The following is a 14,948-nucleotide window of genomic DNA, read 5'->3' on the forward strand; positions in this document are numbered from 1 at the left end:
CAGATCTCACTTATGCCAACATCTTAAAAAGTATCAGAGTTGGTATACTTTCTAAAGAAGCAGAAGCAATATTGAAAACCCGGCAAATTAATGCACTTTATGGCGTTAATGCATGTGCTACAGATGTTATGGAACAATTAGCCCACAAAAATGTCAATTGTATGGCCTTAATGCCAACTCTTGCAAGCTGTTTCAAATTCATTGAAATAATGTTAAGTAAAGAAATGCAACCAATAATGGAAATTAGCCCCACAGACAAACTAGATGTACATGATATGACACTACCCATGTGTGACCAAGCCACAACAAGACTAAATAGTTTAGAAAAATCAATCTCAAACACAGCAGGCTTAGAAAAGATATTAAAATTATCCTTAAATTGCAGAGTAATGCTTAAACGTAACCTTGACGTGGACCAAGGACTAGTTAATAGAGCACTGGGTACAGTTGTTGGCTTTCATACATACCCAAGTGACAACACAATTCAGTTTGTCAATATACTCTTTGACAAACTTTCAGAAGTAAAAAAGATAGGACGCTCAACAGCTCGATCCCTTTTTTTCAAAGACATGTATGTACGCAGAGAACAATTTTCGCTAACTCTTGCATACACAGTCACGATTCATAAATCACAAGGTCTTACCCTAGACAAAGCAATGATAGATATTGGTAACAGTCTTTAAAGAAGGCATGAGCTACATAGCACTATCATGCTTACGTACACTTGACGGTCTATTTCTAATCAACTTTGATGCAAGTAAAATAAACACTGATATTCCTTGCATTTTAGAATACAATAGACTTCGCTCACTATACACCCCCCATCTAAACACATATTCTGTTCCACAAAAAGTAAAACGTTATAAAACAAAAATAAATCAAACAGAAATGCAACAGGATGTCACTGCAAATCCTCCAAAGAGAGTAAAAGAAAGTAATACTTCATCAAGTACCACAAGCAAAAAAGAATTAATTAGAGAAAGTAAACCAGGTACTTCTTCAAAGAAGGAAGACAATCTCCAAAAAAAGCAGTCAGATACAGAACTACCTGGTCCATTTAAACTCTCAAATATAGTTGGTGTAAGTTGCTACGCAAATGTAGCGATGAATATTCTATTTCAATTACCACCAATTGTTGACAACATTTACTTACACAGTACAGACCCATTGTGTATGCAAATGTTAGTACTTCACAGAAATGCAGCAAACAATCCTGACAACACGTATAGTGTTTATGGAGTAAGACAAACATTGGACTACTGTGCTGGAATGGTGAAATTCACTATAAACTCACAGGAAGATCCACAATAATTTCCAATGTACTCACTACAAGTACGGGAAAACAAAAACATACCTATAAATGAAATCTTCTAGATTTCATACATGTGGAAACATACATGCACTCTCTGCAACAATGTGACACACGAAGAAGTCCCCAATGAACGCTTCATATATATATATATCAATACCTAATTGTAAATCCATTCCATTTCAGCAACATGTACAAAATGCAAACCATGGTAGATTATGTTCTACCTGCAATTCAGATAATCGCTCCACGTTAGTAATACACACACGTAGTAAATTCGTAATACTAATGCTTCTACGTTACAATGCAGATGGTACCAAAAACAACTGCAAGCTGACTGGATTCACACATGGTCAAATATCACTTGGTAAGAAAACCTTCACAACAATAGGTATAATCTACCACGCAGGAGCCACAACCAATTCAGGGCACTACACTGCATATATAAAAAAGAAATGTAGATGGTTTGAATGTAATGATAGTACCATTACTCTAAAGCAGAGATTACCAGCACATCTTACAAACGCTTATTTAATGTTCTTAAAACCAAAATTTGATAACTAAACTGTACTTAAACCTTAAATAAACTTGTATTAAAAAAATATAAACTGTTAGAATATTCCAAAAGCTATCTAACTGCCCAAAGATTTACAACAACTAATCAGATAAATGAATACCACTAAATTAGAGCAAAAAATAGACAGTTAGAATACGCCAATTGGTATCTAACTGTCCCAAAATTTAACAATATCGAAACAGATAAATTCATACCACTAAAATATATAAAAAAAATAGACAGTTAGAATACGCCAATTGGTATCTAACTGTCCAAAAATTTAACAATACCCAAACAGATAAATCAATACCACTAAAATATATCAATAAATAGAAAGTTAGAATATGACTACTGGTATCTAACTGCTACAAAATTTCATAATATCCAAACAAATAAATAATATGTTACTGCTCCAAAAAAATGCAACAACCCAATGTATAAAGCATTAGCCAGAAGCAACAAGTGAATACTGAAAACAAACAAACAAATAAACTGTAGCATAACAGAAAAAGTTTTTTTTTTAAATCCAACATGGACTTTTTTTTCTCCCTCAGACCCAATGATTTTAGCAACAAACACAGAAACTGAGCAAATTGCACAGTACTCTGGTTTGTAATCTACTAAATATGAGGGTCCAAAAAAAAAAAAAAGGTTGATTATACAATGTAATAAGTCATTACAAAATACTAATACTAACACACTATTTTCTTTTATCACAGAAATTAACAAGAAATACATGTACTCCAGTTACTAAACCAAACAGTAAGTATATTGTTCACTCTATGCCATGGCCACAACCATTGCAGCATATCACACCCATAATATCTTATAACTTTGTTCCTTATAAATTTGTTTTTGACCCAAAGTTATAAGCAACTATAAGTGTGATATGCTGCGGTGGTTGTGGCCAGGGCATAGCGTGTTGGGTGCATGACCAAATGGTCATGCACCCAACACTCTATGCCCTGGCCACAATCACCGCAGCATATCACACACATAGAGTCGACATTTCAACTATGGCCTATGGAAACTTTTGATGTCCGCGGACATTACCAGTGTTCTTAGAACACTTTCAACTTGCCAGCGAACAATACGGACAGCGTCTTCAGGACACACCCTACGAACATTTCCGGACACCGCGATAGTTCTTAGAACACTTTCAACTTGACAATGAACAATACGGACAGCGTCCTCAGAACACAGCCATTTGGTTTATTTGCGAACATTTCAGGACACCGTGAGTGTTCTTAGAACACATTCAACTTGCCATCGAACAATACAGACAGCGTCTTCAGGACACCCCTACGAACATTTCAGGACACCACAGGTGTTCTTAGAAAACATTCAACTTGACAACGAACAATACAGACAGCGCCCTCAGAACACCCCCATTTTGCTTATTTGTGAACATTTCAGGACACCACGAATGCTCTTAGAACACATTCAACTTGACAAAGAACAATATGGACAGCGTCCTGAGAACCCCCCCATTTTGTTCATTTACGAACATTTTAGGACACCGCAAGTGTTCTTAGAACACATTCAACTTGACAAAGAACAATACGGACACCGCGTGTGTTCTTAGAACACTTTCAACTTGCCAGCGAACAATAGGGACAGCGTCTTCAGGACACCCCCTACGAACATTTCAGGACACCACAAGTATTCTTAGAACACATTCAACTTGCCATTGAACAATATGGACAGCGTCTTCAGGACACCCCCTACAAACATTTCAGGACAATGCGTGAGTTCTTAGAACACACCCCCATTTTGTTTATTTGCAAACATTGCAGGACACCGCAAGAGTTCTTAGAACATTTTGAACTTGTCAACGAACAATACGGACAGCGTCTTCAGGACACCCCCTACGAACATTTCAGGACACCACGAGTGTTCTTAGAACACATTCAACTTACCATCGAACAATACGGACAGCGTCCCTAGAACACCCCCATTTTGTTTATTTGCAAACATTTCAGGCCACCACGAGTGTTCTTAGAGCACATTAAACTTGACAAAGAACAATACGGACAGCATCCTCAGAACACCCCCATTTCCCCCCCATATATATATATGTATTTATATTCTCAAATGTTCCCAGTACTGGCACACAGGTTAGCAGCGAGTCGCACTCTGTCAGCAAAAAATATTTTCAGAGCTTTTCTCGGCCACATAAAATACCTCTTTATTCTGTAGTTACAAATTTAAAAATTGTTCCATGCAGCTCCTGTCAATCAGGGGAGGCAGTGGCAAAAAAATGACTTGTTTCGCAACACCTAGTATATATTACTTTCCTTTGATTTTTTTTTTCCCTTGCAGATTGACGTCAATCTCTTGGTCCATATTTTTCACCAATCTCTTATATTTTTTACTACTGTTTTTTTATATTCCTCAGCCTAAACACAACAAAAGATTCATATTAATAGTTTTATAACCCCACACATGGGCACTTTTTTAAATGTTTACAGCATATGCCTTCCTTTACTATCTTAGTAAACATATCTCTGCTCCGTTTCACTCCATTTTGGAGTTTGATACACACTCTTCGGCGGACCTTGCCTCAGGAATCCTTCATACTTTACTTTAGTGCACAACCTTCTTTCCCCCTGGAACCATGAATCATGGTATCTATTTCTCTTTATAATTTCCCCAACAAATCCTGTTCCTTTTTACACATATTATTTACAACACAATCCCTCCCACCATTTTTGACACTTTCATTGTTCTACTTAATCCGTGACTATGTTCGAGTCCTCTTACATTGACTCTCCCTCAACTGACCAGTTTGCCTACCATCCACAGGGCACCTGCGGGACAGTTCAGGAATTTCATCATAGTGGGACCTGCCAACCAAATCTTTTTCACACATGACTCTGCGCACCAATCTCCACAGGAAACTCTGCGTTCTTTTGGCAAATGGAGGGAGTAGTGAAGCGTCCAGGGGTCTGGATCTGGCCTAGGTGGACTAGACTGTAACCATCCGCACCGCTACCAAAATGTGCTCTAGCACCTTGAAGCATCTTTTGTGCTAGATAGAATTATAAAAATGATCTCAGACCAAATAATCCGACCGACTCAAAAAATATGGCAAAGTACTACTTTATTATCAATTGAATAAAGCAGGGTCAACTGACAGACATCGGATGGATGCTTGCACACTCACAAACAAAATTGATTCATAGAGATTTTATACTCCATATGCATCATGTATGATGTCATTCTACTTGGCAAAATACAAAACCTATCAAGGGAAGAGATTGATGATGGGAACACATCTACTTATAGAACATATAAGGATAAGTGCATCATTGGCTACCACTTATCTGTATGGCACACCTTGAACTACCTCTAAATAGGTATAGTACTGATTATATCGGAAATAACAACAGTGGATTGGTTACTGCAACATTGTGTGTTAGGTTTTCCCCCAACCCCACTGATTGGTTGGCATACTATCCCAACCTCTGACTTTTGGCTCTTTAGCAGCACGTATATGAAACGAAACCTAGGTGTTTGAATCCCATCAGATTGTCGGGGGGAAATTCTGCCGGGGTCGACCGGGCCGTCCGTAGACCTCCGGGCAGGGAGGCCCCAACTCCTCCCGTACATCCCAAAAGAGATAGAGTATGAGACACACGCAAGAAGCAAGGTGACTCTGCTGCTTATTAGACAAAACGGCAGGGATGGGTCAAGGATCGTACGCGTCCGTCCTGACACACACACAATCGTGGGGCTCGCAGGCCCTTTTTACCTTAGTATGATGCGCTACTTGCGTCACCTTAGAAATTTTAGCAAAAAACCTATTTCCACTCTGGATTGGTTACTCGAGTGGTAGGGTTAGTATAGCATACATATAGAGAACGGTGTTAGTGGTTGAGTGTTAGTCAGGTGATATACTTGGGCTGTCCCTTCAATTTGATACATGAAAATTGTTACATGAAGACCTCTGAGGATTGGTCAATGTTAATGGCGTCAGTGATAAGAGCCCCATGTTCTGATTGGTCCGCTCGCGAGCCTCCCAGTCTGGGACTATTGCTGTTCCCAGCTCGCGGTGCACCTGTCATTTGCAACAATGTTTTACTATGGGTAGGTGTAAACAATGTGAGGATTTATTCATATGTTAGGAGGTCGACTACTCCCACTGCTGCAGATGTCCAATGAGTCTTTTAATTGTATCTGCCTGTGTCTTGAAACGTGGGATTCAGGCGTCTCCTTCCTCCTGGGCTTGGCATCCTGTCAGGTTTGGCTTTGTCACGTGAGGTGGGACCGTGTTTGAGGCAGAATTCAACACAATTAATATTGTTTTTCCCACTGTGTGCCTGGTTTATCTTGCAGGTGCGACCTTGGCGTCGGCTTGCGGCGTGCGAGATTGCAACATCGTGCCCTTGGCTGTGTGCTTTCGCCGGGCTCATTCTGCAGGGTCAGCAACCGAGCTCTTGCTCATTCAATGTTCATGGAAGCTTTTGCTTGCGGCCTACTTGGGCCTGGTGCATAGGTGGAACCGTTTGATGCAGAGCGCTTTAGGTTACGGTATCATATTGCTCTATCCCCAGTATCGTGTCTCCGTTATATTCTTCATTATAGTACATGGTTCTTAGAAGAAGCGTGAGCAAGCCTTTTTAGATAAGTTCATTATGCGTCTTGCGTTTCTGTATTTTGAGAGCCTATGTGAAAAATAATAAAGATGCACGTCCGTGGGTATGTCTGTCGCCTACGTCATAGCACTGAGTATGTTCTTTGTGTGGATTGGTGTGGGAGTGTCCAGTGTGCATGTTTGCACAGGTGTGCTGACCGTTGGCTAGGTCGTCATGGCATCTCTAGCGACATGTAGGTTTAGTCGAGTTGATCCATGCCGCAGGTGTCGGCATGGGCACGGCGGGCTGCTGGGCAGGTAGGTGGGCACATCCGTATGTTCCTGTACCAGGGTATTTGGTCGTCTGGTAGATAGGCAAACTCCTCTCGTGGCGGGTGTCTAGGCCGTGATCCTCTAGGCCAAGCGCGAGAGGGGAAGGGCAGGAGCCTGTTCTTCCATTCTCCCACTTCAAGATTACTCCCCATTTTCCCAAATAATACATCATCACTCATTGGTAGGCCACAAGCCAAAGTCTGCCATTTGTAGTTGACATTGTGCCTGCTCACTGTCCTGGAACATTCAAGGGAGTGTGAGTACATCACTATCTTGTCTTTAGGCTCTATTGAATAGCCTTTGTTCCAACCTCTGAGTCACATGTGAAGAGACCATGAATTTGTCCTTTTGATCCTTCCGTTTACTGATATTTAATTTAATTATGCAGGGTGCGGTTGCTCCTCTTGGCATCTAGAGACTTGCTCACTCTATCTCATATGAACTTTCTACACTTATAATTGACCAACAGTTTGGCTCTCACAAATGTTTTCGTCTTCTTCCATCTATGAAGAATGTCCCACTTTCTGAGCTAATCCAAGAACTCCCTTTGTGCTCTGTATTTATCCTTTAAAAATAACATTGTAAGCTCAGGGCCAGCCTTGACTCATCGTCGGCTCTGCAAACAAAGCTGTTTTCCTGTTTCTCCAGATACTACAGCCTCAGCCGTTTTCTGGGGTAGCGTGGTTAACTACAACGTGAGCCAACATCCATTTTACTACTATGGCCGTTCTTGCAACGTTATATATTCCTCTATAGCAAGCTACTATACATTTTCATTCTACCTTGCATTACTGTGTATTTACAATTATTGGTCAGTAAGTTACGTCATCTTCTTTAGAACCACGATTCCTTTAGATTAAGTACATGTTACGCTTAGTGCTTCAGTTACATCGTTACTTCTAAGTATTTTCATATTGTTTCAGCATAGGTTCAGATATCCTCTTCATGACATCACTTTGTCTTCGTCAGATTTCACTTTAACACCCATCCATAATATACAGTGATGCATTCTAACATCTTGGCAGGCGACATCCTACCATGTAGCATTCTTCCATGCAACATCCTTCCACACTTTCAGTGCAAGGGTACATTCTGTATGGCTGTCTGAATGCATAATGTCTCTCATACATTCAATGTGGAATAGGAACGATGCAGCGGGTTGGAGCGTTTTACAGAAAAATAAATGCTTTTAGTACCCCGGTCTTATGGTGCAGGGTACTAATAGCAATAGGCCCCTCACAGGTTGGGGCATTACCACTTCACCTAATGCCCTGGTGCCTTCGTTAATGCCCTCTCTTCACTCAGACCTGTAACTATGGGCTCCGGGGCATTACCTAAAGTGGTAATTCCCCCCTACTCGGGCCTATTGCTTAATTGGTCTTAATTTACACTCTGACGTTGTATCACAAAGTTATTTGTTACTTGACTTACACATGGCATTACAAATTGAAAACCATAACACTCTTCAAATATGAGACTATGTTGGGAGAAATGCACCTTCCTTGTAACTACCGCTCTATATTTGATATCTATTTTATTGTTCGTGTATCTTTCTCATTGCTCCCATTCTTTCTCCTGTACCCATAATATTCTAAGATCTCTATGCTATGGTATGAATACCCTTTTCATATAGCTACTGATGTGTGTCCTCCACCTACATTACAGCTACAAATGTTTGTCTTTTCTGCTACTGTTAAATAGTGTCCTTACTTTTTCTAAAGCACATGTACCCTCATTCTGGGCACATAAGGACACCCTTGGAATGTGTGTAATGTTGATTCTAGCATGGAGGAAGCTGGTCAAGGTACTTTAAGGGATTTCTCAAGCTTTTAATGTGTCTATGCCCAGGACCCCTAAACCTCTTCAGATGGCCCTCTGTATGTATGTGTGTTTTGTGTGTGTGTGTGTATGTGTGTGTGTGTGTGTGTGTGTGTGTAAATGGGCATGTGTGCATACAATAGGAGTAAATGGATATACCTAGGCATTTTGTGGAGTATGGGAAGAGCCCTATCATTGATGTGATCATACAGTTTTCTGATTAGATAAGAGAACATTGTGAAACTGTATGGGCATGCAATGCCCCAGTGTTGCAATTGAGGGGAATTCCAGGGTTTATGATGGCACTGAACCACATGGTTGGGCAACTAGGTTAATGGATTACGCAGTAATATCATGACACTATCCAGCATATGAGTGCCAATATCTTGTGTATTGTGGGCCTACCTATCCATATGATGGCAACACATGGCTGTAAATGTGGCAAATGTTTCTTTATCATGAGCTACTTTTGTTGTCCTCCTTGCTTATTGTGCACTTTCTGTTGTGTGCACATTGGCTGTTCAATTTGTGGGAACACCTGATCTTGTCAAGTCATTTACTTCCAGGGTCCCTCGACATAGATGAAAATTGCCCAAGAGATATACAACGGTACAACAAATGAAACATAATCAAATATTGGTTTCTATTACTATGATTTATTTATTTTTGAGCGATAAAGTCAGTGAGAGACCGTGTTTCTGGGCAGCAGCAGCAGCAATCTGGGGTGATAAACTGAGTGAAGTGTGCGTCATACTGCTAGCACGTACTTCCCTCCTTCAATGGGCACCATGAAATCGCTGCCACAGCTTCCCATGTTCCTGAGGGAGTTCAGACATGTTTAAGGGCTCCAGGTGTCGGTTAGGAGTGATGAGGCTGCACGTGGGGCAGGACTTCAAGGCTTCCTCCACCATGGAGTCCATTTTGGGGAACCAGACTTGCTGATGAAGCAGGCGCTTGGTTGACACTATTCCTCTGTGAATTTCATGGGCGAGCTCAATGACTTTCACCCATTAGGATGGTGGAAAAAACAGTTTGCAGTGCTTCAGAAGGGGGTGATCATCAGGGAGCGCCAGTTCATCTTTCACATGCACTAGGCGTTCTACCTCTGTGTGCACCGGGTCTCCGGCAGCTCTCCCCCTATCTCTGGCCCTCCTCCACATTACAGAGTCGAGTCCCTCATAGATGATTTGGCAAGCAGTGTCATTTTTCATCTCCTGAGCTATCATTTCGGTGTCTATTCCTTCCGGGGTGGTTTGATGTATGAGGTACCAAAGGTACCTTTCCTCTACTGAGGGTTCTGATGTGCACCCATCCCGGGGCCTTCTGGAAATAAAGTCTGCTTGGTTTTCCCCTTTTCCTGGCCGATGAACGATCTCAAAGGCATAGTCCTGCAGCCGTAGCCCCCATCGGGCTATTTGAGGTGGCATATTTGTCTGTGAATCGCCATATAAGAATAGGATGATCCGTAATGACCCGAAAGGGTTTGCCATACAGGAAAAGGTGGAAGTGCTCACATGCCCATACCACGGCGAGACCCTCCTTCTCAGCTTGAGAGTAAGCCTGCTTGGTGGTGGAGAGGCTCCTGCTGGCATACACAACAGCATGAGTTTGAGATGGGTCTACCGGGTCCATCTGAGCCAGTATAGCCCCCAGTCCCACAGGGCTTGCATCCACCAGTTCTGTCTGGTGGCTGGGGTCATAATAGTTTATAAAAAGGGGAAGGGGGGGATCCTCTTTGTATTTTATAGAGGGGCCTGAGTCTGGAGGACAAATTAATACTGCAAAGAGAGGGGGTTGGACTCTGGCTGTCTCTTCCTCTGAGACACTAACAGGTGTCGCGCTAGCATACATGAAACTAAGTCTACGCTAGTAAGACTTGTGTTTTTTGTAATAGAGCCCAACAACAATTTTTCACGGGTGCTTAAGAATTTTTATTTGGGACACACCCCAAAAATTTTTAAAAACATAGACAAACTAAAAGTCCATTGTCACAAATTGTATTATTCATTATATTGTATCGGCATATAATGTCAACAACACTTCGTCGTTAATACAACAAAAATTATCAAATGCAATATTATTGTTCATGCACTGAGAAGGAGTCTAGTGGTGGAGTTACCGCGCATGTGTGGGGAAAGAAAGTGTACGTGCGTTCATGGCTGGGATACTGTTGCTATGTCACGTCAGAGATGGGCGTTGTCTGTCTACACAGTGGGTTAGTCTCGTGATTTGCATTGTATATAGGTGGGCTGTGTAGTCCATGTGTTTTCAACAGTACAGTACAGTCTGCATTTCATACATTTTTTTGATTGAATTTCAGTAATACAGCGCATGTACAAGTGTATTTTGATTAATACAAACATGCGGACATTAACATACATAGCAATTTGCCTCATTCTATCCTATGCCACATGGTAATTGGTAGAAGAATACTAATGGGAGGTAAATTAAGGTGTAGTTAGAAAAAAAGGTTCCACTCTATGTAGATGTTTAATCCATTCTTCACCGTATCTAATCTGTGGATCCATTTCTGTTCCAATTTTCTCAGGGCTAGGTCTCTGTCCCCTCCTCGCTCCTTTTCATCTATGGTTTGGATGATCGCCCATTGAAAGTCTGTATATTTATGTTTAAGTTTGCTGAAGTGGGCCACTAAAGGTTTGTCCTCAACAGCGTTTTTTAAGCATGATCTGTGTTCGCAAATACGTTGCCTCACTTCTCTTTTACTTTTGCCGATGTATAATAGATCACAGGGGCACCGTATTACGTAAATACTCCACTTGGTACGGCAGTTGGTGAAGGTTTTGAGCTTCCATTCCAGGCCATTAAGCGAGATGGTTTTTTGATCCTTCGTCAAATTGCATACTGAGCAGTTGCCACATCTGTGATGTCCAATGACAGGGGGGAGGTCCCATAGGTTGGTCTGACTGGATTTTTTTGTGGAGTCTGGGTATGTGTGTACTAGGCGATCCTTTATGTTCTTACTTCTTTTAAATGCGAATCTAGGCTTTTCGGGGCTAAAATCTTCTGTTTGTAGAAGTTTCCAATTTGATAGCACCGATTTTCGAATGCAATTACTTATTGGGGTAAAAGTGGTGACACATGTCATTTTTTCAACGTGTTCCACTCTCGGTCTCTTCGTAAGACATGTTTCCCTGCTCATATGCCTTGCTGTCCTACGTGCTCTACGTATAATATTAGGTGGGTACCCTCTTGCTTTTAGACGAAATTCTAGGTCCTTTCCATTTTTGTCAAATTCTGGTAGGGTGGTACAGTTTCTCTGTATCCTGAGGAATTGACCGAAAGGGAGGTTTTCTCTGAGTGATTGTGGATGAAAGCTTTCAAAATTTAACAGTGTGTTTTTGTCTGTTGGTTTTCTGTAGAGGGTAGTGACGAGATTACCTTCTTCTGTAGTTTGAATGTTGAGATCCAGGAAGGGTATACTTTCGTGGTTTGACTTCATGGTGAATTTGATGCACGGGTCTACGGTGTTGAGCCAGGTGTGGAAAGTTTCTAATTCCGCACTGGTGCCTCTCCAGACGGTAAAAACATCGTCGATGTATCTGACCCAACCGATAAGGTTTTGTTTGTATGCGTTGTCTACGTTGTAAATGTACTTGCTTTCCAAATTGTCCATGTATAGGTTTGCTATATCCGGAGCGAATGTTGAACCCATACTGGTTCCTCTTATTTGTTGAAAATATTTGCCTTGGCACATGAAGAAGTTTTCTGTGAGAGCTATCCGTATACATTCTAGAATGAAGGATGTCGGTGTTGATTGATCTCGTCTGTTGTCCAGGTAGGTCTTTAGTATTTCCAAGCATTCTCTTTGTGGAATGCTGGTATATAGGGCTTCTACGTCGAAAGTGACCAAGATGTCATTTTGTTCTGTTCTGATACTGGCGAGATGATGTATCATAGCTGTTGTATCTTGTATGTATGATTTCATTTTCTGGACAAAGGGTCGTAGGAAGACGTCTGTATATATTGATAAAGGTTCTAGAAGTGAGCCTATTCCAGACACTATCGGTCTCCCCGGTGGTACTGTGGTATTCTTGTGTATTTTGGGGATGCAGTAGAAGGCCGGGGTGATCGGGTGTTCTGTTGTGAGAAACGTTTTTTCATCATTGTCGATCCAGCCCTGGGATTCTGCAAAAAGCATAAGACTCTTGATTTCATCCATTAGACGTGTTGTTGGATTATGATCTAGTTTCTTGTAGAACCGTCCGTCTTGAAGGTGTTTCTGTAGTTCATTGTCGTAGAGATTGTTACCCCAGAGTACAATGCCTCCTCCTTTGTCTGCTGGTTTGATACAAAATGTTTTTTGGTTTTCTAGGTGTTGTAGTGCCAGTCTTTCCTGTTTTGTGAGATTGTCCCTTTTGTGATTTTTCGTTTTGAAAAAGGTGTCCATGTCTCTTAGGATTTTATTTTCAAATGCCAGTATTTCTGGGCAGATCATTGATGATACAGGGGTAAACGTGGATTTCGGTTTTAGGCCCGTTGTGGTCGTGTCTTTGGGTTCGTTTTGTTTGGAATTCCGGAAGAAGTATCTTAAGCGTATCGTTCTGAAGAACTTTCTTAATTCTACTTCTGTAGTGAATCGATCTGCTCTGTTTGTAGGTACAAAACTCAGTCCTTTGCTGAGAATGTTCACATCCTCAGGAGTGAGGGTGTAGTCGCTCAAATTAAAGATTGGTATTGCCATTGTTGCTGTGGTGTTTGTTGTGGGGTCCATTGGCGTGTTCTCATCCCGTGGTACCCTTGTTGGCGTATCCTGCCTTGCTTCCCGCGTCCTTGAAAAAACTGACCTCGTTGTTGTCCTGTGCCTGATGTTGACGGGCCGCTAGAGGAAGAGTCTGATTCACTGCTGTTGGAGGAATTTGAAAAAGATACGTATTTTTTGGGAAACCGTTGTTGAGTGCCTCCTCTCGTGTTGTTGCCTGTGTTTTGTTGTTGGTAGAATCCTGGAACAAGGTAAGGGTACGTTTTTTCCTCTTGGTAGTTCTGGATGTCTTTTTTCAGTTTCCAAATTTTCTTATCCAGAGTGAATTCTTTGAATTTCTTTATTTCTTCTTCTATCTTTTCCAATTGTGTTTTGATATCTGGTATGACTGAGTCTACAATGATTTTTTCTTCAAGATCCTTGAGTTCTTCTGTTTGTTTTTTCGCTTCCTCTTCAGCTGTTTCTATTATCAATATAATCCAATCTCTGGAGCATTTGTTTCCTACGCCGCTGAATTTTGCCTGAAACCTGGGGTTATCCAAAAATACCCTCGGTATGTTTTTAATTTGCAGGCCTTCTGGTATAACTCCGTTTTTTAGATACTCTAGCATGAGCAGTCCATGAGATTCTGTGCGGACCAGTTTTTTCTTTTTTTGCAACAGAGTGTCTAAGTCTGAGGTAGAGGTTGTTTTAGCTGCTGGTGTTGTTTGTGGTGTTTGTCCCAGCAGTGAAGGTTTTTCTAAAAGTTTCCGATATAGATCATCTGGGAATGACACAATATTTACATTCTCCATTGGTTATTTTGCTAGTCTTTTTTCCACCAACCGTTGGGTTGTCCGACTAAAGTTTATAAAAAGGGGAAGGGGGGGATCCTCTTTGTATTTTATAGAGGGGCCTGAGTCTGGAGGACAAATTAATACTGCAAAGAGAGGGGGTTGGACTCTGGCTGCCTCTTCCTCTGAGACACTAACAGGTGTCGCGCTAGCATACATGAAACTAAGTCTACGCTAGTAAGACTTGTGTTTTTTGTAATAGAGCCCAACAACAATTTTTCACGGGTGCTTAAGAATTTTTATTTGGGACACACCCCAAAAATTTTTAAAAACATAGACAAACTAAAAGTCCATTGTCACAAATTGTATTATTCATTATATTGTATCGGCATATAATGTCAACAACACTTCGTCGTTAATACAACAAAAATTATCAAATGCAATATTATTGTTCATGCACTGAGAAGGAGTCTAGTGGTGGAGTTACCGCGCATGTGTGGGGAAAGAAAGTGTACGTGCGTTCATGGCTGGGATACTGTTGCTATGTCACGTCAGAGATGGGCGTTGTCTGTCTACACAGTGGGTTAGTCTCGTGATTTGCATTGTATATAGGTGGGCTGTGTAGTCCATGTGTTTTCAACAGTACAGTACAGTCTGCATTTCATACATTTTTTTGATTGAATTTCAGTAATACAGCGCACGTACAAGTGTATTTTGATTAATACAAACATGCGGACATTAACATACATAGCAATTTGCCTCATTCTATCCTATGCCACATGGTAATTGGTAGAAGAATACTAATGGGAGGTAAATTAAGGTGTAGTTAGAAAAAAAGGTTCCACTCTATGTAGATGTTTAAT

This window comes from Ambystoma mexicanum, chromosome 1q (assembly GCF_040938575.1).
Source record: "Ambystoma mexicanum isolate Mex_15411 chromosome 1q, UKY_AmexF1_1, whole genome shotgun sequence".
In the NCBI taxonomy this organism is placed as follows: domain Eukaryota; kingdom Metazoa; phylum Chordata; class Amphibia; order Caudata; family Ambystomatidae; genus Ambystoma; species Ambystoma mexicanum.